Below are 24,789 nucleotides of genomic sequence, written 5' to 3' on the forward strand. Positions count from 1 at the left end.
ATGTTAAATATTTTAAGCAACACACCTTATTTAAGAAAAGTGAGAGCTGGGATTTCAACCAAAGCAAAGGGCAAGTCAGAAGTGCTTGCTTTAAAGCATTTTGACACATTTCTTCTTTGTGAGAATTATTTCAGGTTTTAACCATGTGAACCTGACTGAGAATGCTCCTCTTGCCAGAACACCTTTTTTTTTTTAATGAATGATAAGAAGATGACTTTTTCTTTGTCACATGATTAAGTGAAATGCTTTCTGCAGAGAGTCCATAAGGATCAAGCAGGCAACGTAAAAAAATAGGACTTAAGTTAATGTGTTATCTACAAGATCTCTCTTACACTTGTCATAGAGAAGCAGATAGTTTGTTGTAAAATTATTTTATGGAAAGAAGTATACTATCACTAAAAGTTTTGATGTAAAAATGACTTTTAAAATTAAAACTATATATTGCCATTAGCATATGTGTTTGTCATTTAAAATATAGAAGGAAAAGATAGCAAAATATTTCAACATCGTAGCTAACACATTGGGCCACATTCGGACACAGTAAGGCATTAACGTGTCCTTTAGGCACAGGTAAGGATGTGTGCATATTCCAAGTCTTGAAAATCAGATGTATGCCCATACAGTAATACAGCTGTAAAACTTACCTTCTCAACTTCAGAAATGTATTTTACACAAGTGTGTTAAATATATTAAGCATATTATGTCACATAAATGTAGTAAACTTTAATTCAATGTAGTTTCTAATATGAATTGAAATCTAGAATATTTTCTTTTCTAACAGAATTTTTTAAATGAATGTTATTTTTAATATTAACCTAAATCAATTGACTTTATACTAAGTTAATTATTTACTACTACCAAACACCTTAGGAGATTTAGATATATAATTAAATACCTGGCTAGAACTCAGTGTTCTGGATAGAACATGTGAGATGACTCAAACATTTTCTGTTGATGTCAGAACATTTTAAAAATAGTCTAGAAGTTTTAAAGCAAGATATAAAGTGCTAAGATGATTTTATATATTTTCCACTCCTTGAGAAATATGAATGTCAATTGAATTGCACAATTTTTAGAATCATGAGCAAGAAAAAATATGAATGTAACTTTTACATTACATTCATAAAATAAATTTTATGAATTACGTTTATTTATTCATAAATAAATTTTAGTAATTTATTTGAATATCCTGTTCTGTATATTTTTTTTAAAATATGTAAAAATAAGCAAATAGTAACTATTATAAAATGAATGCACAGTTACACAGCAAAATGTGCCATGTGGGACTAAGGTTGTATCTTATGATCATGAGTTCCTGAAGATAACTGATACATGAACGAGACTTCTTTGTTAGTTTCATTTATAAAAGGTATGGAGTAGCCAATGCTTATGTCCCTTAAAAATACAGCTCCAACTAGGAGATAGACACTAATAATAATAATTAGAAATCTCAAAAGTTGGATGTATCTTCCATCTACATGGGAAGATAAAATATTCTGGAGCAGAATTAAAATTATTTTGGGATCATTTTAAGAGCAGAATGAGACATAAGAAAACTTTTGTTATGAGATGTAGGAAATTCAAGACCTTAAAGTAAAAACTCAGAATCTATTGATACACTCAATAAAAGTGCAGTTCTGAAGAGCTGAAAAGTAGTACCAGTTTGTTGAAGAAATGTTACTTGTGAGCATAATATGTTGCAATAAATGTGGGATCTTAGTCCATTTTGATAACAATCATATAGTGCTTTGTACATTCTGGGAAAAATGTTAATTATGGGGCAATAATGGGATCAACAGGAGTTTTTACTGTGGCCACACCACTGTGGAACAGTTTTGGTGGACAGCTATTTCTCAGGTTAGTAGCATATTTCAGATAAAGAAAGGAAGTCGCCTTAAGTTGAAACTGCTGTGTCATTTCTTCTTCCTTAACTGAAATTCCAAACAGGGTTCAGGAAATGCCCTAATGAGATACTTCTCTTTTCTCTTTCCTCAACTGAGTGGATTTCAATCAGCCCAGACGGTTCATTACTCATGATCAGATCATCAGATCTTTAACTTTGTTTGTCACTTTGGACATGGTACTTATGTTATGACCAGAGAGACTGTAATTTCGTGCTGTTTGTAGAGGTGCTTACATTGATAGAACCCAGTCATTGCTGGTAGGTAAACTGGCAGATTAATTTCTATACTTTAAACAAACTATGAAGAGAAGTTTAATCAATATGTTTTACTTTGATATGCATGGTTCACTTATACTTAAGATTTTGTCTTGTGTAATTATGAGGTATCAGGATGTTAGAGTAGTCAAGCTGTGATTTGCTATAATTTGGATGAAAAATAACTGAAACTCTATTAATATCTTACTTTAATCAAGATGTAGAAATCCCTGTTTTAGTACATGATAACCAAAGAAATTTCTTCTTCCAGTTTAATATTCTCAGATATTTACTAAATTGGAACATGATTTAGCATTTTATTGCCTCATATTTTATTTTATGAGTGTTAATTTCTGTTTATATTCTTGCAATGTCTATTTTATTGTTTTTTAAAGGTAAGAAAATACAAGTTCTGTTCAGAGCTAAAATAACACTAGGAAGTAAATTAGCATATGCTCTGTTTCCAGGGTTAAAAAATTGTTATTCTTTTTTATACAGATGTGGAGCTAAATAGTTTGTTTAGGAAATTTCAAGTATCCTAAGACAATAACTTTTTAAATTATAATTTTTAACTATAATAATTAAAGGTTATAATAGGGACTTAAAGATTATTTTATTTCTCATGTACACAAGCATGCACACATATATGTATGTATATGTATACACGTGTATATATATATATATATTTGCTTATATGAATTATTATTATTCCATACTTTCAATGTTATTGGGACTAGGTACTTTGAAAGCAATAATATAGCTCCTTGAAGTAATATTTAATTTATCTTGAATAACTTATTAGTAACTTATTTACTAGAAATTTTATTTAACATTGAGACTGAAGATTTATATCTGTGCAGAGACTATGTCAACAAAGCATGTGGAGTTCATTATCAACAGAATGTGGAATTCATTGTCAAGATTATTCAGACAATTCTTGTATTGCAGATGAATCTAAGTGTAGCTATATACTTTCTAGTAACTTTTGAATCAATATTAAATCTTTTACTTTTTTGGTAAAACCTACCTTAAATAGGCCAAATTTTATGTTTATATTTTGAGTGTTTAGAAAAAAACTTTAACCACTAGACAAATGGAATACATATAATTTTCATGCTATTTTGTTGCTTTTGATTATTTTTTAAATTTCCATTTCTTTGCAAAGCAAAATAGTGCAATGTTTAAGTACATTTGTTGAACTGAAACTTGGAGTTGATGTCAAAAATGAAATATGTTTCTTAAAGTCAACTTAACTTTAATGGTTGAGACACAAATGTTTAAGTTCTACAAAACCAAGATAATTACGAGATTTTTACATATAATGCACATTTTTAGCATAAGCAAATTTTTAAGAAATTGTTGCAATTTACATAGTGGAAGTAGAAAATAATTTTGAAAATAATGATTTGGATAGCCAGAAAGAGAAATAAGGAAAGGAGAAACTGAAAGTAGCAAAGTGTTCTTATACCATGGTTTCAAATAAAATAATGAAATATGGTTCAAATGGGATCATAATGGATAGTGATAAATGATAAATATCATATACATGTAGAAAGGCAATCAGTTAATATTTTATATGTCATTGTACAAAACTGAAACTATCTGAGATCAGATTCTTCATGGAGATAAATTCTTACGGTAAAAACACTGGATTAAGAAATGGAGTGATAGCATATCTGGAAAGATTATGTTTACAAGCTAAGATTGCTATTTTGGACTATGTGACAGCAAGACAAAACAAATGCAGAGTATAAAATATAGTTATATTCAAGTTTTACTGAAAATGTTTCTAAGGCCAAGAAAAGAAGTAAGAGTGATAAATATCTGCAAAAACATAACCCACGAAGGGAGAGGTTTACAGTAGCACATTCCTTACTTGACAGTTGTGAATTACCAGTCAATCAAAGAATCTGTGGAAGTAGGTTGTATGTATTTGGAGATGCATCAAAATGTGACAGACATTACTTTGTAAGTGTAGTTGATAGATGATCTTGTTATTCCATTAAACTAGATTCATTGGGTCATGGAAAGCTTTGGCCACTTCCTGGCAAGAAAGAAGGAAAGAAAGGAGAGAGAGAGAGAGAGAGAGAGAGAGAGAGAGAGAGAGAGAGAGAGAGAGAGAGAGAGAGAGAGAGAAGAAGGGAGGAAGGAAGGCAGGGAGAGAGAAGGAAGGAAGGAGGAAGGAAAGAAAGAAAGGAAGAAAGAAAGAAGAAAGAAAGAGTCCAAAGAATTGAAAAACTTCAACAGTACAGTAGGTTGTGGAATCTCCTCTGGTGACCAGTGTTAAGTATGGGTTGGGGGCTGGGATGTAGCTCAGTGGTACAGCGCTTGCCTAGCATGCGTGAGGCCTTGGGTTCGATCCCAGCACCAAAAAAGAAAAAGACCAAAAAAAAAAAAAAAAAGAATGGGTTGGTCTAGGAGTAGAGAAAGTTCTTGTTTCTAATTTTTCAGTTGCTCTCATAAAGGGAGGTTAAGCCTAATGATCTTGGGTTCCTTTTTTTTTTGAGGTTTGAAAGAATAGGTGAGAATTTGGTCTTAAGAAGATACATTTGAAACCCAGTTGATGGCACATGCCCGAATCATAACACTGGGGAGACAGAAGAAGGAGGATTTAAACCTTTTTAGAAATATTCTTCTTTAGCTGGCCTACTAAAACAGACTGTATTCATTCCAGCTGCTTCTACTGAGCCAGAGATTTCTTCCATTCCTCCTTCCATTTCCTTCAATATTTCTTTCTTGTACAAACATTTTTCCCATGCAGAAGATTATGTGCACATGAGTAAATTTGGCTTCTCTTGATGCATATTTGTCCATAAGCCAGGAATTTCTATGTTTAATCAGATATTTGGCTTTGCTAAAACTCAAGCATTTGTTACCACTCTCCAAAAATGTAGGCCAGTATCTACTACATTGGTGATATGTGTTCAGGCAGGTAATGATCTCTGGTAGTGTCTAGAGGGAATTGCTTAGCAGCCAAGGTGCTCTCTTTGAGCCTGTGCAGATTCAAGAACATTTGAACTACTGAATCATCTGTTTACAACAGAAGTTTTTGGCAACAATTTTACCACCAGACTTTAAATTTTGGTAAAATTCTAGGCTTCTCCTTAATGAATCTTAAGCTAAGAAACATCTGATTTTTCCATCATACTCTCAAATGTTTCTCTTCATTTAGTCAATTACTTTTCCTTTTCTATAGCTATGATTGTCCTTCACATTTGCAGGGCTATTTTCACACGGATGATTTGTTCCTTCCATCAAAATTGCACCTTCCATTAAAGAATTTTCTAATAAGCACATTCAATCACTAAAAAAAATTTTCTCAGGGTTCTCAAATTTTGAAACACTTTTTATTGGAAATAACTATTTTTTATTAGCCTTCTGAACATTTCTTGTGAAAACTTGATGATGTAATGTTTGGAAAACCCTGAGTATATTCATCCTTAAACCAAGTAGTAACAAGCTAGTGGTGAGTCTGCCCCTTGAGTTAACTAATGACACCATCTTCTGAAGAAATCAAAGAGTATGTCATTTTAACTTAATTAATATCTGTGTAGGTTTGGTTAAGTTGAAAGTATATACATAGAGGAGTGTCCCTAGTGCTATGTATGCTGTGTTTGGAGGACACTAAGATGTATAAAATATGATACCTGCCAATAAGCAGTTCAGGCATTTCAACAATTAATTGAAGAGACAAGTGTTATATTAAAAGTATATATGAATTTCCTGGGGCTCTGGAGGGTATGGAAAGAGTTCAAAGAAGTGATGGTTGAAGTGTATGTTGAAAAATAAACAGCTGTTCTCTAGGAAAAGGGTGGTAGAAAAGCCTTGGACTGAAAGACTGGCATATGCAGAGTTATGCAAAGCAATATACATGGAGAGAGTTTTTCCCATTAGAACTTGGGACCATTGTGGGGAATAACATGAAGTAAGAGATAAGGTGAGGACAGGCCATGAAGAGCTATGCTTTTAAGATGTAACATTTTAACAAGAGGAGTAATTTGATCTGATTGTACTTTAGCAGGATCTTTCTGGTTCTAGTCATTTGGAAAATGGATTGGAGGGTGAAAGGCTGAAGTAATTAGTTTTAGATATTTTTATTTATAGAATGCTCCCATATCTGCTTCAAAAGGGCAAATACAAATGTGTGGTGTCTATGAAGTCCTATCTTTGGCAAGGGCACAGTGCAGGTGTGTTGCTGAAAATATGACAAAACCTACTTCATGTGAGAACCAAAGGTGATGTAATGTGATGTTTTCCACTGTAAAAATAGTAATTTAAATACAAAAAGAATTAGTCCCTAAAGCAGTGCATCAAACAAATATGTGCAAGTGATTCGGTGATTTCTTTGTGGTTGTTTGGTTTGCAGTTGATGGAACACACTGTGAAATAGGAAGTCAGAAGTTCAGCATTTTTAGCTTGCTACTAATTCCCCATGTGACTTTGAATAAGCCTCTGTGTGTATATGTACATTTTAAGTAAAATTAATATATAGTGTGGAGAGTGAAGATGTGGGGCAGGACCTGAGGGTAAATGATGAGAAATCTGGTGGTGCTTAAAGTCAACTCTTGTGCCTGAAGAGGAGCTCAGAATTTATTCCTAGGAGATCAAACTTGCATTCCACACAGGAACTCTAAGATTGGAAATCCAGCTCACAGTGCAAAAGGAGGGCCTCTCTTCTCCCTATGAAGCCTTGATCCCACATTTCTGACAGATTTTCATAGCAGGCTATGCCTCATATATCTGGCCTCTCTGCACCGACCCCCCCCCTCCACCTTATTGTTTCCTGCTAAGCCAGTTTTACAGAACTCTTGTCTTAGGACAGAACTTTGAGAGCAAAATGAAGTAGAGAGTGAAGCAACTCCATGCATAATTTGGGAAATAACTCTTAATTTGCCTTTTCTTCAGAAGACATTTCATCCTTCCAGATTTTCTCAATTGTATTGTTAATTCATTTGCATTTCCACTGGCTTGCATTTGAAACACCAGATGTTAATTCACTTGGACTGCCCTTTCACTGGACATACCCAGTGAGATGTGAGATGTAGGACAAAGCTTTTTGGCAGTTACTTAAGGTGTATCTGTGTAAAGATGAACAAATTACAACAACAAAAATACCAAGTAAAGTAATTGCACAATAAGTTAAGAGAAGGAAATATTTTATAAAATGAGTAGATAAGCTAAAATATTAGGTCCTTTAGTAGGGGATAATGAGGAGAACATGAATGATCGCTTCTCCTGCCTGAGAAACAATCATCTTGGAAGAGTTTTACTGAGTATCAAAATCAGCTCTATTTTGCAAAATCTTTACCACTCCTCTCTTCTCCTCTCCTCAAGCATCAGTAAGGAACTTAGATTATACTGTCTTCATGTAATAAAGATATATTTGGATGTGACAGTGCCCTTTGAAGCACAAGCAGCTATCTCTAATGTTTAGAAGAGAAAAGTGAGATTTTTGAATAATAGGTTACTTTCCCAAGATGACCAGGGAGTAAAGTGATGCGGAAAGGACTTATATCTAAGTCTATATGGGTGCCTAGCCTTAGACAAAATATGCAGTATTTTTTGAGTTACTTAAATTTAAACTTTGTCTTTGTTGTTCTCTTTATTCATTTTGAACAAGATCCCATCTTTGTAGCAGAGAAGGGGAAACAGTTCAAGGGGGAAAGATAGAAGTCAGAAACCATGGTTATGCTAAAAATGTTTCTTAAGCTTACACATGGCTAACGAGGCCTTTGACTGTATTCTATTTGCAAAAATAGCAGATGTAGAGGTAACAAGGGACCAGAAAGCTGGTTCTATTTCATAAAAGAAAGGGGCAAAGTGAAGAGACTCATTAATGTCGGAGCAGTAGATGGATAACCAGTGACAAATATCAAGTAGATTTGCTTCAGTTTGGGCAGAGAAAGGTCATTGATTATTTTTGGTTAAACTGGTTCAGAGAGGCCAGGTCTTCACTAAAAAAGAGAATTAATTGCTTCCATTTCCCACTAATTGCCTCAACATTTCCCTTTGCTTTGTCATTGGAGAATTGGTCAGAGAGGCAAAAAGTCAAAAGTCAGAGTTTGATGGAATCTACATAAAAGGGGAATCTGAGGAGACCAAATTATGGCATTTGGTGTAATAATGATAATGATATTTAGCATTTTTCCCTGGGAGTGCTGTGGATTTTTAGAGCCCTTTTCAATCTTTAATCAGACCACAGGGCACATTTAAAAGAGTTCACTGTTTTTATTTCCATCTAGAGGATAAGGCATCACAGAGAGACGAACTGACCTAGGGCAAGTCTCCTGAGATGTTAATCCTGTATGTTAGATTACACCCTCCTATGTTGCTTTTTAGCTGGGAGCTTGGTCTCTTTCTAGCGGTATCATTCATTCACACTCCTTCAGAGTCTTTAGGTTTTTTTAGCACATTACTGCCTGAGATTACTACCTCTATCAGTGACTGAAAAATCACCTAAGCAAGCAGTATGAAATTATTTGGATGTCCTAAAAAGTTTCTGGTTTTTTGGATATTAATTCATGCTTGCTCTGTCTTCATGTAGCAAGATATTCTACCTTGTGTTTGCTAAATTAACCAATCTTGGAAATCCTATATAGACCCAAGTCTTCTGGAAGACATGAGCTTTATCTTGCAGATCTTTATTGTCTTATTGTTCTGGGATCCAAAGTGGTAATTTTAAAATAGAAATAACATAGGATTGAGGATGTGATAGACTAGTGACAAATCATTCATGTTCCTATAATTTATTCATAATGCCTTCAAAGGTCCAAGAGATTAATATTTCTCCTTATAAATTTCCAAACCTGAAATATCAACTATTGTTTTAGCTAGAATATCCTAAAATACAAGTTCCTGTTTATTAGATATTCACTGCATTATGAGTTCTAAGAACTATGATGTAGTAGAATAAGTATAGGTTTTAAAGTGAAATGGATAGGGTTCAAAGCCAGCTGTGGCAAATAGTCACCTATGTGGTTCTAGACAGGGTACGTAATTTGATTGTAACTCAATTTCTTCATCTGCAAACCTCATCAGTTTCCTCCATTTTTCATGATTGTTAAATGACAAAGGGTAGCACACCTATTTAATGTCTGCATACAATGGGACTCTTGAAACTTTAGCCATTATAAGTAGTGCTGTTATCAGAGATTTTAAAGATATTGAATGATTAAATTGTTAACTAGAGCAAGCCTGAAAACAAACAAGGTTCTGGTACTAAAAGGTCTAACACTATAAAATACTTTATTTGAATGAAGTGCTGTCATAGTTATATTGCACTTGAGCTGGACCATCTTCATCCAGTCTGTGGCACGCCCTTCTTCCCTACCCTGTTGGAAATGCTTTAGCCACATTAAGTCACTTACTAATTAGAACAACCTTGGGAATTAAGTCGTATCTTGCATTCATTGTATAATTAAGGGTACTTGCGTACAGGTAGGGAAATGTCCAGCTCAAAGGTAGAGGATTTGTCAGTGGAGAGCCTGGTTGAAAGTCCAATAGATGATTCCAAAGCTGTAATCTTAAATGCTGCTCTAACAAAGCTTTGTAAATATCTGATCACAAATGTTGCCCTTTGTGCAAACTGAGAAATCAAATCACTCTGAAATGTGAGATTTTTTTCAAGCTTATCTCTCTTTTGTCAAAATGTATACTAAGAATAACAAACCACTATCAACAGTGACATCAAAATCTCCAAACCTCCCACTGGATTTCTTCTCAATGATTTTATTTAATCTCAGAAAATATGGTGAGCCCATTTCCTTGTCAGGATACATGTGTTAGTCCCATAAAGAGAAAATTTTAGCAGCTGGGCATTTGAGTGATTCTAGACACTTTTCTCTTGTCAGTTTCCCCACTCCTTGCCTTCTTACTGTCACTCTCAGGCAGGGTCAGGAGCCTGTCCTGCTACCCAGTGCTGAAGTTGAGTACTAACTCTGTGGGGACCCCTAATTGTCAGACTAGTTCTTCACAACTTTCAGACTTGTTTCTCTTAAACAATGTAACTTAATAAAACTCCCTTTATATATAAACAGGACACACCTACTAGAAACAGCAAGTGCTAAGGCTGTATACATGGGAAAAGTGATTTGACTGTTTTGATTAACTTGACTGCTCAAGTCAGTCAAAAAGTAATCGCCAGTGAAGCTCACCATTTTGACAGATTTTTGGTCCAGTGACTGCTTACTTGACTGGCTTGCCTGTCAGGTTGAAGTGGTCAGATTTGAGACAGTGTAACAGAAAAATTTAACTTGGGAGGATGTGGGTGTCTGTATACCAGAATGTACTTTAAATAACCACTTAAAATCTATACCTATTTTCTTGGGACTAGGGAGAGAATTTGAAAGTGACACATTGAAGCATTTGACTTTCTAGAGTGAGATGTCTTACTGCTTGTTAGAGCTGGCAGTATATTTATAGGCTATACAACAATCCTGTTTCCCTACATATAAAGTTCAATAAGGTTGAAACTCTACCATAAGTTGGGGAGCATCCTAATAAGGTCTCATATTCTCTTACTTTTTTTTTTTTTGAAGATCTGATGATAGATATATGACAATAAATGACTTCTCAAATATTAGATTACTAATGAAGTCACTAGTGACTTGTAGTAAGCAGCTAACCTTGCCATTAATATTAGTCATTCTAAGGATTAGCATTTATAAGAGGAGAAAAAAAGCCAAAATACCAAAAAATTTTCTTCATTAGAGGCAAGAGAATTTGGTTGAAATGATGTCTTTAAAGCAAGCTTTTTTATATAACAATTATACTGTTCCTTTAGGAAAATTTATTTTGAAATGAACTCCCATATTTGGACAAGAAAAATACCACCACAAAGATGGATAAAATGATTTATGCTAACATTATAGTCTTATATTTTATGGGGAGAACATAATGAGGTTATTGTCTGCTGTAAGCACATTTGTATAAAGTCTGGTTTCTGTTAGTTGAGTATCCTACAGTATTTACATTGAGAATTTGAAATATCCTGTTATTATTTGAAAGACTTATTAATGTGCTGTTCCTTAATTCTCTGAAATTCAAACTTTTCCTGTGAAAATGTTTTATAAATGCTTAGGGCTTAGATGTTATCTCATGTATTTTTTAAAAATAAGTTCAATGATAACATTAGATAGAAATAAGTGATAGAATGTCAGTAATGACTGTAAAATAATGAAAAGTTTCTTAAAATAGCTTAGCAGTCATAATTTCTCTGTTAGAGTCACTTTATGTATCATCTTATTTTTTTAAATTTTGTGATTAATAGAAGGAAAGGAAGCTTGTCTTAGCTCTGATTTCCAAGTTTATGCTTTCTAATCATTTTAAGAGTAAATGTTCTTAGCAATAGAGCCTTTGACCTGAGCAAAAGAGAGGACCATATCAAACCCCATATTTTAAAGTGTAGTATAAGGAAGCCATTGAGGGTATATATTTAAATTTTATGTATTCTTTACATTACTGCATCTTTTATAATGGTTCCATGATCATCTTTTTTTTGTGTGTGTAGTGCTGAGGATGGAGCCCAAGGTCTCATGTGTGCAAGGTGAGAGCTTCACCACTGAGCTCCAGCTCCAGCCCCCTCATTGATCATCTTGATGCTTCAAATCTTTTACACATTTAGGATTGTTTCTTAGGCTATGCAGATGTTTTGCACAAATTTACTTCTTTGGTTGTACTTTATGAGAGTGTCTATTGCAATGTTGCCTGAACACTAAGCATTCTCATTCTCACTAGAAATATTTGTTAACTTAAAAGACGAAACTTGGTTTTAATGATCACTACTGTTTGGGAACAAAGATTTGGTGGTCAAACTGGTGTGGATTTGAGTTTTTGTTTTACTCCAGAGCTTTTTAACCTATTCTCCACTTCCACTCTCTAATGTGTTATGTACGGAATAACTCATCTCACTGCTCACCTTACTGGCTTGGTGTGATGATTAAGTGAGCCAAAATATGTAGAGCTTCAAGCAACGTTCCTGGTTCTAAGCAAACACACTGTACCCAGCATTTTATGCTATTATCATTAAGATCATTAATGTAATTTTTAGCTTTGAAGAGAGCACCAGGATAATGGTAAGTTGACTTGGTTTGATTTTTTAACTGCGTGCTAGCTTATGTTCTCTAAGCCTTAGCTAGCTAATTGAAAAATACAATAAATATGAGATCATAAATGATGAAGAAAGAGATCATAAAAGGGATTAGAAAGTGGTCTGTAAATAGAAAATACTGTGTAGATCTAAAGAAGTTTTATTCATTCTACTCATTTCTTTGAATTTGGTGTCATTTGTCCTATAATCTTATTGCTACATATTAAAATTCAGTTTCAATGCTTGAGAATACTCACATAAATTGTACCACTAATGGTGAAAATTAGTAAATGGTGGAGACATTTAGAAACCAAATTATCTGTGCAGTAGATCATTTTCTCTGTTTAGTCTGATGAAAACTGGTCATTTTTAAATTATGAAAATCTTTGTAAGATCCTCTATAAGCAGTTAGGAAGAGATCAAAACTATGTTTGACACTGCAACTTTTAGAGATGATTCCCTATTGACAAGAGGAAGCATTGTTGATAGATAAATTTACTTTACCAATAAATCTTTTGTGGTAGAACTTTTGCCATGACCAAAGCAAGTGATCAGTGCTAACAAGCCTGACCATTTATTGCAATGTTGAGTGGTTTCCTTAGAGTGAGCAAATGAAAGCAAAGATGAATTTGATATAAACGTACATGAGGGCAGGTTGAGAGCATTGTGCTTCTTACTTCAGGAGTTTTCAAAGGGTGATCCATTGTCCTAGAATGAACTACGGCTCTCAACGTTCAGTTATCTTGGTCTCTTTCTATTCTTTTTCTTTGCTCTGTTGGGAGTCTTCTCATTCATTGGTTCTTCTTTTATCTTTTGGCCTGACTGTTGCTCCCTTCCATTCCCAACCTGTACCGCTTGTCCTGAAGGTTCAGTTCTCACAATTAGAGTCACATGTCTTGCTCCATTGTTCGTCTGTTACACATGATCATCCTTGGCCAGTGCAGCCTCTAGGCTGCTATTGTTGAAGACAGTCCCACAACAATATGCAAGTAGAACGTTTACAAATCAGTGGTCTTCTACCACCACACAGCATTACAGTCCATTCTCTTCTGCTGCATTTGGTAGATTTCTTACATTATACTGCTTTCATGCAAATTCATTCCTCATCTCCTCATTCCACATTATCTATGGGTGAATTTGCCTACACATTTAGTGAGCTGAGAAGAAAATTTTAACTCCTTCCCTAGACATCTAAAATTTCAGATTCTGACTCACAGAAAATGTGAATGATTCTGCCAAAGCTGGTTTCCTGACTTAGGTCCAATACCTGTTTTTTCAGTCACCTATTTAGCCAGTCATCCTTTCTTGCTTGTGTCTTCCGCATATCCTTAACAACTTGCTACCATTTGCATTTAAACATGTTGGTCTCTTCATTTATAAATACACACACACACACACACACACACACACACACACACATCTGTAACTCTAGAACCATCATAATACTGTAATTCCTAAGGTTCTTCTTTCTGTTTGTGGTCAGAAATATATGTATATCTGGGCATTTTAGAAAGAAAATGAGAAAATTTTGGAGAAGAAACATAACATTGGGATTTATGCCTTATTAGTATATAAATGATATTTATATCTCTGGAAATAGATGGTATTATTGACATAGAAATAAATAAGAGAATGGAGAGGGCAATGGGTGCTGAGTCCTATGGTATCCCCAGTTCACTTCTCAAATCACTACATTCTAGCGTCTACCTCACAAAGAGATCTGGTATAGAAATGCAATTTGAGAATCATTAGCGTGAGGCTGGCATTTTAAGCCATAAGAACAGATGAGCTGCTCCCTGGGACCTGTGGAGAGAGGGAACTGGTGCCTCATCTGAGCCCTGAGGTCTCCTCACTCACAATTCACAAAGTCCCTCCAGTTCCTGCAGGCTGACTTCCATTCTCCATATGTCTCTGAAACATTCTCCTGAGGATCTCCAGCGACCCAGTTATTTCCCAGTCTCCTTGCAGTATCTTTCTCAGTCCTCATCTCCATGGCATTTGACTTTGTTTTAAATACTTTTTTCTTAAAACTCTGTCCTACATTGGCTTTGTGATATTACACTGTCCTCATTTTTGTGGTACTTTTTTTGAGATTTTTTTCAGTTTCTCCCACCCCTTAGATGTTGATGGTCCTCAGAGTTCTTGACTTAGCATTCTGTCCTTCCAATTTTAATTTTTCATTCTGTGTGACTTTATGTAAGACCCTGATTCAGTGGCTTCTAGTCTGGTCACCAAGCCCCTTCCTCTATCTTTATGTAATTACCTGAGTGTTAGGCCTCCCTATTGGGTGTTCCACAGGCATTCTGATTTCATTAAGTCAATCCTAAATTCATCATTTTTCCTTCAAAACTTTTGTGTCTACTTTTATTCCTTGTTTGGGTAAATTCATCTTCACTATTTCCTATTTCATACCATAGCATCATATATGAATCGTCCTTGCCCTTCACCTTTATAAATCAATCAGAAGCCCCACACTTATTTTTTCTTTAGTTCTTCTATACTATAGGTAATAATTTGGCTCAGTTTTTACAATTCTACATACTATGGCCTCAACTGGTCCCTCTATTCTACTTGCCAAGAATATTACCCAAATTCTCATTTGTTCTCTTTGTACCTAGAATGGTCTTTCAACGGCAGTCTCCTTATCATTGCCTGAGGGATATTTCTGAATTGCTAATTGATTATGTTAGTATCCTACTAAAAGCTTCAGTGGCTTAATATGGCTTTAAGAGCAGAGTTTATTGTAGTACTTTTACCTCTTTGTGAACTGCCTTTAGCCTGATTTTCTGCTTTCATTTGCTTATACCTATATGCTTTGTTGAGCTCAAAACTGAGAAAGAGAGAGAAAGCATTTTGTCTTTATAACTTCTGCTATCAGAGCATTTTAGTAACATTGAAAGGTTAAATAAAGGCATTGGATTTGGGGAACTGATCTTTTTTAGCATTTCCTCAAGTAAATTCAGCTATGATTTGGAAATCCCTGTTACCAGCATTTCTAGACAGGCTGTTTCTTAGAAGTCATCAACAAAATCCATTATGTTACAAGAAGGAGAAATAAAACTCAGAATTAAAGTGTCTATGTATATACACACACATATAACTATATATTTATATATATTCATTTTTCCCTATTGCTCCTATAACAAATATACCAAAAACTTTGTGTTTTAAGACCAGGACAGAAATTTTTTATTTTGCAGTTCAAGTGGACAGAGTCTGAACCAAGCTATACTGGGCTGTAAGTAAAGTATTGGCAAAGCTTATTTTTTTCTGGAAGCACCAGGGAGTTATCAGTTTCCTGTCTTTTCCAGCTTCTTTGGTTCAATGATCCACATCACTTTGAAATCTGCTTCCATTGCCACATCTCTTTCTATCTCATTCTGACTGTCCTGTCTCCCTCTTATAAGGACCTCTGAGATTATTGGATCCATACAGGCAATCCAGAATAATATCTCTGTCTCAAGATCCTTAATCACACCTACAAAATCCCGTGTATAATGGAAAATTATACACAGCTGCTGGGGATTAAGATAGACACATTTTTGGTGAGGGAGACATTAATTTAACTATTGCAGAGTCACTGCAAACAATTGGAAAAGGTTAAACGAGGTAAAAATGAAACATTTTTGGATGTAGTTTTGTTTTCTCCTTTTAGTTTTCAATAATATACTTTTTTCTATTTTTTGAAAGTTAATTTGTCTCATCAAATAAGTATGGAAAAGAAATCCTGAGTCCTTTTCTCTGAAATGACAATGAAATACTTTTCATATATTCCAAAACTACCATATTACCTAGCATTTTGATTTTTTTATTTCTAAAAAGCAATTGATATGAAAACTCTTACAGAGAACTTTTCTATCAGTTTCATTTTCTCCAATTGTTATATGCATTTGTTCATTTCTTAAATTTATTCCCAGAGAAAGATGTTTAAAGAAAGACACTGAGCATAAGTTATATTATTGGGTTAGAATAAACCAACTGAAAATAAAATCATTTCATGCCTCCACCTTCCTTCCCTCCCATCCCACCCTTGGTCTCCTGTGAAAAGGTGTTAGAACTTTACAGTAAATGAAACATCACAATGACAGCAAAGATGACAAGAGAAAACTAAAATTTTCCTGAGAAAAAGGGCTAGAACCCCAAAGAGTATGCTTTTATTACATAGATTTAGATACTGAAGTAGAACAAAGCACCTTAAAGAAAGAAATGAGTCCTCTAGAGGTAATGTTTTCTAGTGGTAATTTTTTAATTATAGTACTGTCTCCTACTGGGTGGAAAACACAGAACTTGTAGCACATGATTAAGAGAAACACAATATAAACAAAACCCAAATCATGAATAAATCAAATTCTACTAATATTGAGGAAGTAACTCTAACAGTTTTTTTTATAAGCGAGAGGGATAAGTTGACTCACATATGTGTATCTTTATAGAACACACTGTTTTTTTCAATAATAGAGGCTGGAGTTAAATTTTATTAACCTTTGAATGAATAACAAATAGCTTGAAGTTGAAAGAGTACCCCACTTACAATCAAAAGATGAGAAATTGAGAGTTTGCTTGTTGATAATGAGCAAGCCTGATAACCTGCTTGAGATTCACTTTCTTCATCTTTGTAAAAGGGAGAAAAGTACTTACTTAAATCACTTGAATAGTTTGATTCAACTTATGACTATGACTACTATTGTTTTGCATTCTGGGGCTTTCAACTAGTCCATTTGGTCCTATGATTCTTCACAATGAATTAATGTTTAAAGGCTATGCAGTTTTCATAACCATAAAAGTTTAAAGCAGAAATATGTTTCTTTGATTCTAAAGGAACATTGTCTTTAATGACAAGGGGAAGGTGAGATTATGACAACTATGTTACTTAAGGTCTTTCTTATTCTAAATTCCTGGGAAGTTTGATTAATGTAGGTATTCTAATGACAGGTGCATTTAAAACATAGGAAACCAAAAACAATCATATTTACTAGCTAAGTGAAAGATTAATTTTACCCTTTTATAAAAATGCTAGCAATATATTAAAAAAATCAAGCGATACAAATGTACTTATGAAACAAAGCCATTTTCTGCAGTTTGTCAATCAAAATGAATAATCTCAAAGTCTCATTTTCAATTAGATTATTTTAATATTTAACTACCTAAAATGCCCCAATCATACTGTTAGAAAATGGTTAGCCTAGAATACTGCAGTTCTAATGATGACATTTTATTATGATAGAAATGACTTCATTAATTGATGATCATATATCAACCCATAAAGTTAGTAGATAAAAGATATATGAAGTTTTTCAGCCAAAGATGGTATAAAACCATTTGAAATTGTTTAGGGCTTTTTTCAAGAATAAACCTTTATGATCCTTTTATTCTTACAAAAATGTGTAAATTTCTTTGTTATATATTCAACTATACTAAGTAGCCTGTGAATTTCTTTTATAAGGTCTGAATAGGTTGACATTATATTGATATCATACCAAATGAAAATATTAGGATATAATAAAATGATAAATAAAGTGTATTTGAAACAGAAAGATATGAGAAATGGAAAACATAGTAACATTTGGATTTTTATTACAGATGTTCCCATTTGTGGCTTTAGATCTATTTTAGAGTATGTAGACTTTAAAAAATGCATTGATAACTTCTCAAGATATTTGAAATATGACCTTTTAAGGAAGTCAATCTTGTTTCTCCTTTATTCTTTATATCCTTGAAAGAACATTCGCTTTTTCATAATGAAATGACATCAAAATGCCACCATACTGAGGATGAAAAATAGTACATTTAGCATTACATGAGAACTTTGTTTTAACGTGAAAGCAACTGTGTGGTATAAACCATCATCTAAATACAATTGTTGATTTATGAAGCAAAATGTCTTCTTTTACTGTTTAAGTTTGTTTAATAATAAATATTAATGTTTAAGCTTTACTCTAATCAGAAAAACCATCTCAAAAGAAAGCTTAAAACACTTTACTAACTTTAAGTAACTAACTTGTGTATTTTCAGACTTACAGGATGCTTTTAATAATTTCAAATTTGCAAGTTAATATTTTAGGGAATGTAAAATGCATGCAAGCATTGGTATTAAATTATTTAAATTTAACAATTTATTCTAAATGCAAACATGTTTAAACACACCAAAATAAAATGTTGTTAGAACTGAATAATGTGTTCTCTTTAAATAAAGGACATGTTTTTCATTCATTCAGTTGGTTTATTGAACTGGAAAGGATAGTTCTTTATTATTTCTCCAAGAGATAGCATATGCTGAATTTGAATTTTACTTTTTGATACCTCATAATTTATAAAATAATAAGAAATTAAAATTGGACTAAAGCTTTTAATTTTTTATTTACTTATGTGTTTTTAAGAGACAGTGTCTAGCTATGTTGCCCAGGCTAGCCTTGAACTCTTTGAAATCAGAACAGATTTCCCTATGTGTGATTAGAAGTTAGAAGTCTACCCTGCTCAGTGCTAAGCCCTCTTGTCTTCTGATTAAGTATGTCCCTCTATGCTCATCTCATTTGTCATTACTTAACCTCAGATATCATGTAAATTTTATTATTTATATAATCAAGCTACGAACTTACTTCTAAGTCCCAGACGCATATGTATCTACTTGCTTCACATCTCCTGGACACGTTCAAGCCATCGAAAATGCAATACAATCAAAGTGAAATTTGTGTTTTCCTGTCCTACCAAACTCTAGTCTTCTCGATGAGAGCCATCATATCCATCCAGTTACTTTATCCAGGCATCCTGGTGTTTTTTGTTAATCCGTTTCTAACCTTCTTTTCAGAACAGCTACTTGAGTGTATGGACTGCCTTGCCTTCATCACATGACCCTAGTTTAATCAATTTTCTTGTTGAAAGTTCATTTACCTTTCAAAAATTCATTTGACTGAATTTATACTGCTCCCTCCCTTGTGATAAAGAACATCAGAGACATTTAAACACCTAGAAGAATGAATGAGCTGGGTTTACCTCTCTCTGCAACCTCAGACCATGCCACAATCTCTCCGCTCTGGCCCCATTATCTCATTTCAGAGCCTTTTTCACCCTTGCTTCTTCCTATTCTGTGGTCTTCCTCATGACGATCCACTTCACGGATATGCTTTTTCCTTCACCCTTCCTCTAGTTGTTTTCTGCTCATCCACCAGATCCAGCCCGCATTTCTTCCTCGGGGAAGTCCTCCTTCACTTTTGCCCAGATAGTATCTTTTTTCCACATGTTCATAGTCATATTTATGTCTTCTCATCACTTATGACATTTGAAAATATGTAGTCATTTGTGATATTGTTTGATTAAAATTCATCTGTTCCACCTGCTGTAAGGTATGTAAGGGAACACATTTGACTTAGTGAGCATTGTTACCCACTTAAATGCCTATCATTTATAGGCATGCATGCATTTTGGAAAGAATAAATCAGTAAAATTAGTATCAGAAACACTTTCATTAGAATGATTCATTCATGTTTCATCTAGGTTTTTCTGCTTGATTTTATAAAACTGTTTACTTTCATAGAACTTGTCACATTGTATTATAATTGTATGTTTAAATATTGATTTCTCCTAATAGACTGGACTCTTTGAGGAATGTGTATGTCTGTTTTCTTATCATTATGTCCACAGAACCTTTTATAGTTGAATAAAAATAGCATAGGAACTGATGTGTAGCAGGCACACAAATTATTTGTGCAATTGTGATAGGTGGGGACATTGCTCAGTGGAAGAACACATGCCTAGCTGACATGCAGGAGACACTGGGTTTGATACCCAGCATTGCAAAAAAAAAAAGTAAAATTAACAAATTCTAAATTTGTGAACGCTATGTCACAAATAAATTAAAGAATCATGTCTTAAGTTTACGGAATGTTTTGTAATTGTTGGTGTGGCCAGTTGACTATAGTGTGTATATGGGTGCATTGTTTTGAAGACCGATGAATTAGTCTTTGATGTGATTCTTGATTAATGTTTGCAGCTCAAAAAATTTCAAATATTCATACTTTTAAAAAAGAAATCAGAGTAAATAAACCACAGTCACCACTGATATTTGTTCTATTTCTTTTAATAGTATCAGATGTTAATTTTATTGAGAAACTAATATAAACAAAGCAAACACATGTGAAAATGGAGGTAGATGGAATTATAAGGGAAACTAGATTTTATAGTCCAAATGAAAGTCCTGTTGAATTCATGAATTTTACTGCTAGAACACTATTGAATTAGGAAAACTACTTTAATAATATTCATATCTTTCTAAAATCTTTTAAGTGTGGTTCTCTCCTCAGAGACACAGCGCTGGAATTATCCAAATTCAAATGATTGGGACTGAAGGAATATGTTACAATCATTTTATATTATTATCCATTAAACAGCTTTGGATTATGTAATACTCACTGAAATATGCTGACAGTTATTCAAAACCTAAGTAAAACTTTTGATGAACTAAGTCCCACTTTAGTTCAGTAGTTATATCTTAATCAGACAAGCTAGACTGTGTAATTTTAGGTTTAGTCAAGATGAGATTTATGGGTATATCATATCCACAGACTGCTATGAGAGAGTAAGATTTCAAGAAATAAGTTATTAATCTTTACTGCAGAACATTAACAAATGTCATGTGAATTGGTACCTAGGAGGTAGTAGATTCATAAGCTCTCCAAAATAGATTTCCTCTTATATACCTCTGATATCAAGAACATAATTAATAGTTACCTATTATTCATTTGTGAAGTCCACATTTTTTTACTTCATTTATTACATTCAAGCTCAGAATAAAATTAATAAAGTTAAATAAGGTCTTTCATATTGTAGTGAATAGAATTTTCTGTCTTGCTTTTTGATATGTGTGTATATATACACGCATGCACGTGTGTATATTTTAGTGATGGTGTATAAGTATTATTTATTGTCACCAAGTAATGTATTTGATATATTAGTTAAATGTCTGACAGAAGACATTTTTGTGCCTTTTCTTAAAAAGGCTTATTAAGTAGGTGCCTGTGTTTACTAGATTAATTTGATTGATTAGTCAAAATAATGGTGATAAAATTTATTGTTATTGAGATAATTGCTTGTGTGATATTTGCCTTCATTTTTTAGTTTTGAGAGTCTACAGGCCAGTACCCAGAAGCAGATTCATCTCTTCCCAGGTTCATTGCCCTCAGTTTAGATAAGCAGTCTTTAGGTGGAATGTGACTCATGGGTCATAGCCCTGCTTTCTGGAAAGGAATGACTTTCCTATCTGGGGGACTGGTTTTAACAAAAAGCAAGATCTCATTAAATGTTTGCTGGGTGAATATTGAAAGAATGGGTTGAAAACTTTTACCTTTATCTTATGTTTCTCTATAAAAAAATTAACTTTTAAAGAAGCTAAAATGAAATAAATACAAGCCTACTAAAATGTGAATTATAATTAATAGCATTTATATGATATGTAGCAATATTTAAGGAGGTATGATACAAGTATATGGTCTTATAGATTAGAAGCTCATGGGGTTGGTGGTGTCCTTCAAAGTTTTTTTGGTACAGCTGTCCCGTTGTCTCTTAAATTTCCTTCTAGAATCTACTCTCTCTGTAATCCATTTGGTAGGCTCTAAAACTCATGTAAGAGCTAGATCAAAAGGATATAGTGTGTAATATTGGAAAGTAAGGAATCAATGCATTTATCTAGGTGATTGGTAGACTCAACCTTCCAAAGACTGATCCAAACTGAGATTTAAAACTCGGTGACACATATCTTAAAATCATCTTTTATTGCTGTTTTAACTGCTATTATCAGTGAATGATCTGACTTCTTTTCAAGAACTAGACTGTTTTCCTATGGATCTCCATCAATTATCTTTGTACTTGTAATTTTGATTCCTTAATCATTATGTTTCCTCAAACTCAGAGATGGCTTTTTCATCCTTACCAACTTTTCTCTTTAGCTCACAGGACTTGCAAGAATTCATGTGATTCTAATTTTTCTTAAATACTTTTGCTTACTCAATAATCACCTTGCTTCTTATTCTCTTATTAGTGGATCTAATTATCTTTTTAAGGATAAAAACTTCACTTTTTAGCAGTTTTAGAGTCACAAGAAAATTTAGCTGAAGTTAGAGTTCCCACTTACTCCCTGTTCCCATACATGCACTGTCTCCCCCATTATCAATCAACATTCCCAACCAGAGTGATACATTTGTTAGAATTGATGAGCCTACATTGACACTTCAATTTCATGCAAAGTTCATAGCTTATATTAAGAGTTCACAGTTGGTGTTGTGCACCCCATGGATTTGAAGAATGTTTGATATCATTATATCCACCACTGCAGTGTCATGCATATAGTTTCATTGTCTGAAAATCCAATTCTCTCTGTCCTACCTCTCCATCTCTCCCATTCCTTAACCCATGACAAATATTGGTCTTTTTATTGTCTTTATAGTTTTTGAAAGAATGTCATACAGTTGGTACCATATAGTAGTTAACCTTTTTATTTTATTTTTGTGGTCCTAGGGTTTGAACTCAGGGCCTATACCTTCAACCACTCCACTAGCCCCTTTTTTGTGAAATTTTTTTTTTTTTTTTTTTTTTGACATAGGGTCTTGGAACTATTTTCCTGGGCTGGCTTCAAACCATGATCCTCCTGATCTCTTGCCTCTTGAGTAGCTAGGATTACAGGTGTAAGCCACCATTACCTGGCAGTAGTTAACCTTTTTAGATGGGCTTCTTTCACTTAGTAACATGCATTTAAAAGTTTCTTCATTTCTTTTTAGTGCAGAATAATGTTCCATTGTCTGGATGTAGCATAGTTGACTTATCTATTCACCTACTAGGAAGAGCATCTTGATTGCTTCCGATTTTGGCCATTATGAATAACACATCTTAAAAAAATTCATGTGCAGGTTTCTTGTGGATACGTTTTCAATTAATTTGGGTAAATAAGGTTGCAAATGCTAGATTGTATGGTAAGGGTATAATCTGTTTTGCTAAAAACTGCAAAACTGGGTCCTGGTTACTGAGTTGCCACTTAAGACTCAGCAACTCCCTTTCTGAGTCTCCCTCACTTCTTGTCTCCCACCTGCTTTTTTTGCAGTTGCCTTCCACCTAGGAAAAGGAATCTTATGGCAAGTCAGCTATCTGTCTTTGCTGATGCAAGTAAAGATGATGACCTGCTTCCTGCTGGCACTGAGGATTCTATCCATATCAAAACTCAACAAAGAAATGGCAGAAAGACTCTGATTATTGTCCAAGGGATCACTCATGATTATGATAAAAAGAAACTGGTGAAAGCATTTAGGGAATTTGCCTGTGATGGTACTGTAATTGAGCATCCAGAATATATGGTAAAGCAATTAAGCTACAGGATGACCAGTGCAAGAACATAAGGCAGAGACTGGACTTGCTAAAGATGATCAGCTGCAGGTTCATGGGTTTTAAGTGCTCCATGACACTTAAGAAAGGATTTTTCTTACAATGATATGTCCCTTGCCACAAATTTAAAAACCTCACAGCTTTTATAATTAACCACTTGGGAGTTTACTTTTAATTTGAAATAGGGTAACTCCTTCATGCAATAAACTGAAAAGAGCCAGAAAAAAACGTTGCCAAAACTATCTTCCAATATGACTGTCACATTTTGCTTTCCTACCAGCAATGAATCAGAATTCCTATTGCTCTATATCCTTGCCCCCATTTGATGATGTCAGTGTTCTAGGTTTTGGCCATTCTCATTGGCATATAGCAGCATCTTATTGTTTTAATTTGCATTTCAATGATAACATCTGATGGAGAGCACCATTTTATATGCTTTATTTGCCAGATGTGTAACTTCCTTGTTATGATATCTGGTAAGGTCTTTGATCCATTTCTCAGTCAAGTTATATTTTTATTAAGTTTTGAGAATTTTTTCAATGTTTTGGATAATAGTTCATTGTTGTATATGTCTTTTGCAAATATTTTTCACCTAGTCTGTGACTTGTCTTTGCAGAGCAGAATATTTTAATCAAGTCCAGCTTATTAAATCTTTTGTTCTTGTATCTAAAAAGTTGGCACTATATCCAAGAACATTTAGGTGTTTTCCTATGGCATCTTCTAGGAGTTTTCATATTTTACATGTAAGTTCGTAATCCATTTTAAGTTGACTTTTGTGAAGAATGTAAGGTGTATATCCATACTTACGGTTTTTGCATAAGGATGTCCACTCATTCAACACCATTTGTTCAAGACTATATTTTCCATTGTATTACCTTTGCTACTTTGTCAAGGATAATTTACTACAATTATAAGGATCTATTTATGGTCTTTTTATTCCCTTGTTATTTCTCTCTCTTCTTTTGTCATTACCATATTGTCTTGATCACTGTTGTGTTATAGTAAGTTTTGTCCTTCTTCAATATTGTCTTGGCTATTCTGATTCTTCTACCTCTCTGCATAAACTTCAGAATTGATTTGTTTTTTTTCCCAAATTAGCTTAACTGGGATTTTGATTGGATTACTTTGAATCTGTTTATTAAGGTGGAAAAACTGACATCTTGGTAATATTGAGTACTCC

General features: G+C 33.8%; 1 protein-coding gene across 5 annotated transcripts in view; it reads left to right on the forward strand.

Moving 5' to 3' along the window:
• Nucleotides 1-24,789, forward strand: part of Tfec (transcription factor EC) — a 142,254-nt gene that overhangs the window by 65,568 nt on the left and 51,897 nt on the right. Inside the window, exon 1 of one of the 5 annotated variants that reach the window (XM_020172760.2) lies at nucleotides 2,006-2,161. The exons of the other annotated variants lie outside the window; for them this stretch is intronic. The gene's annotated coding sequence lies outside the window, so the exon portion shown is untranslated. Of the gene's footprint in view, nucleotides 1-2,005; nucleotides 2,162-24,789 lie in introns of those variants that run through there. 5 annotated transcript variants of the gene reach the window in all.

Source organism: Castor canadensis, chromosome 2 (assembly GCF_047511655.1).
Source record: "Castor canadensis chromosome 2, mCasCan1.hap1v2, whole genome shotgun sequence".
Classification (NCBI taxonomy): Eukaryota; Metazoa; Chordata; class Mammalia; order Rodentia; family Castoridae; genus Castor; species Castor canadensis.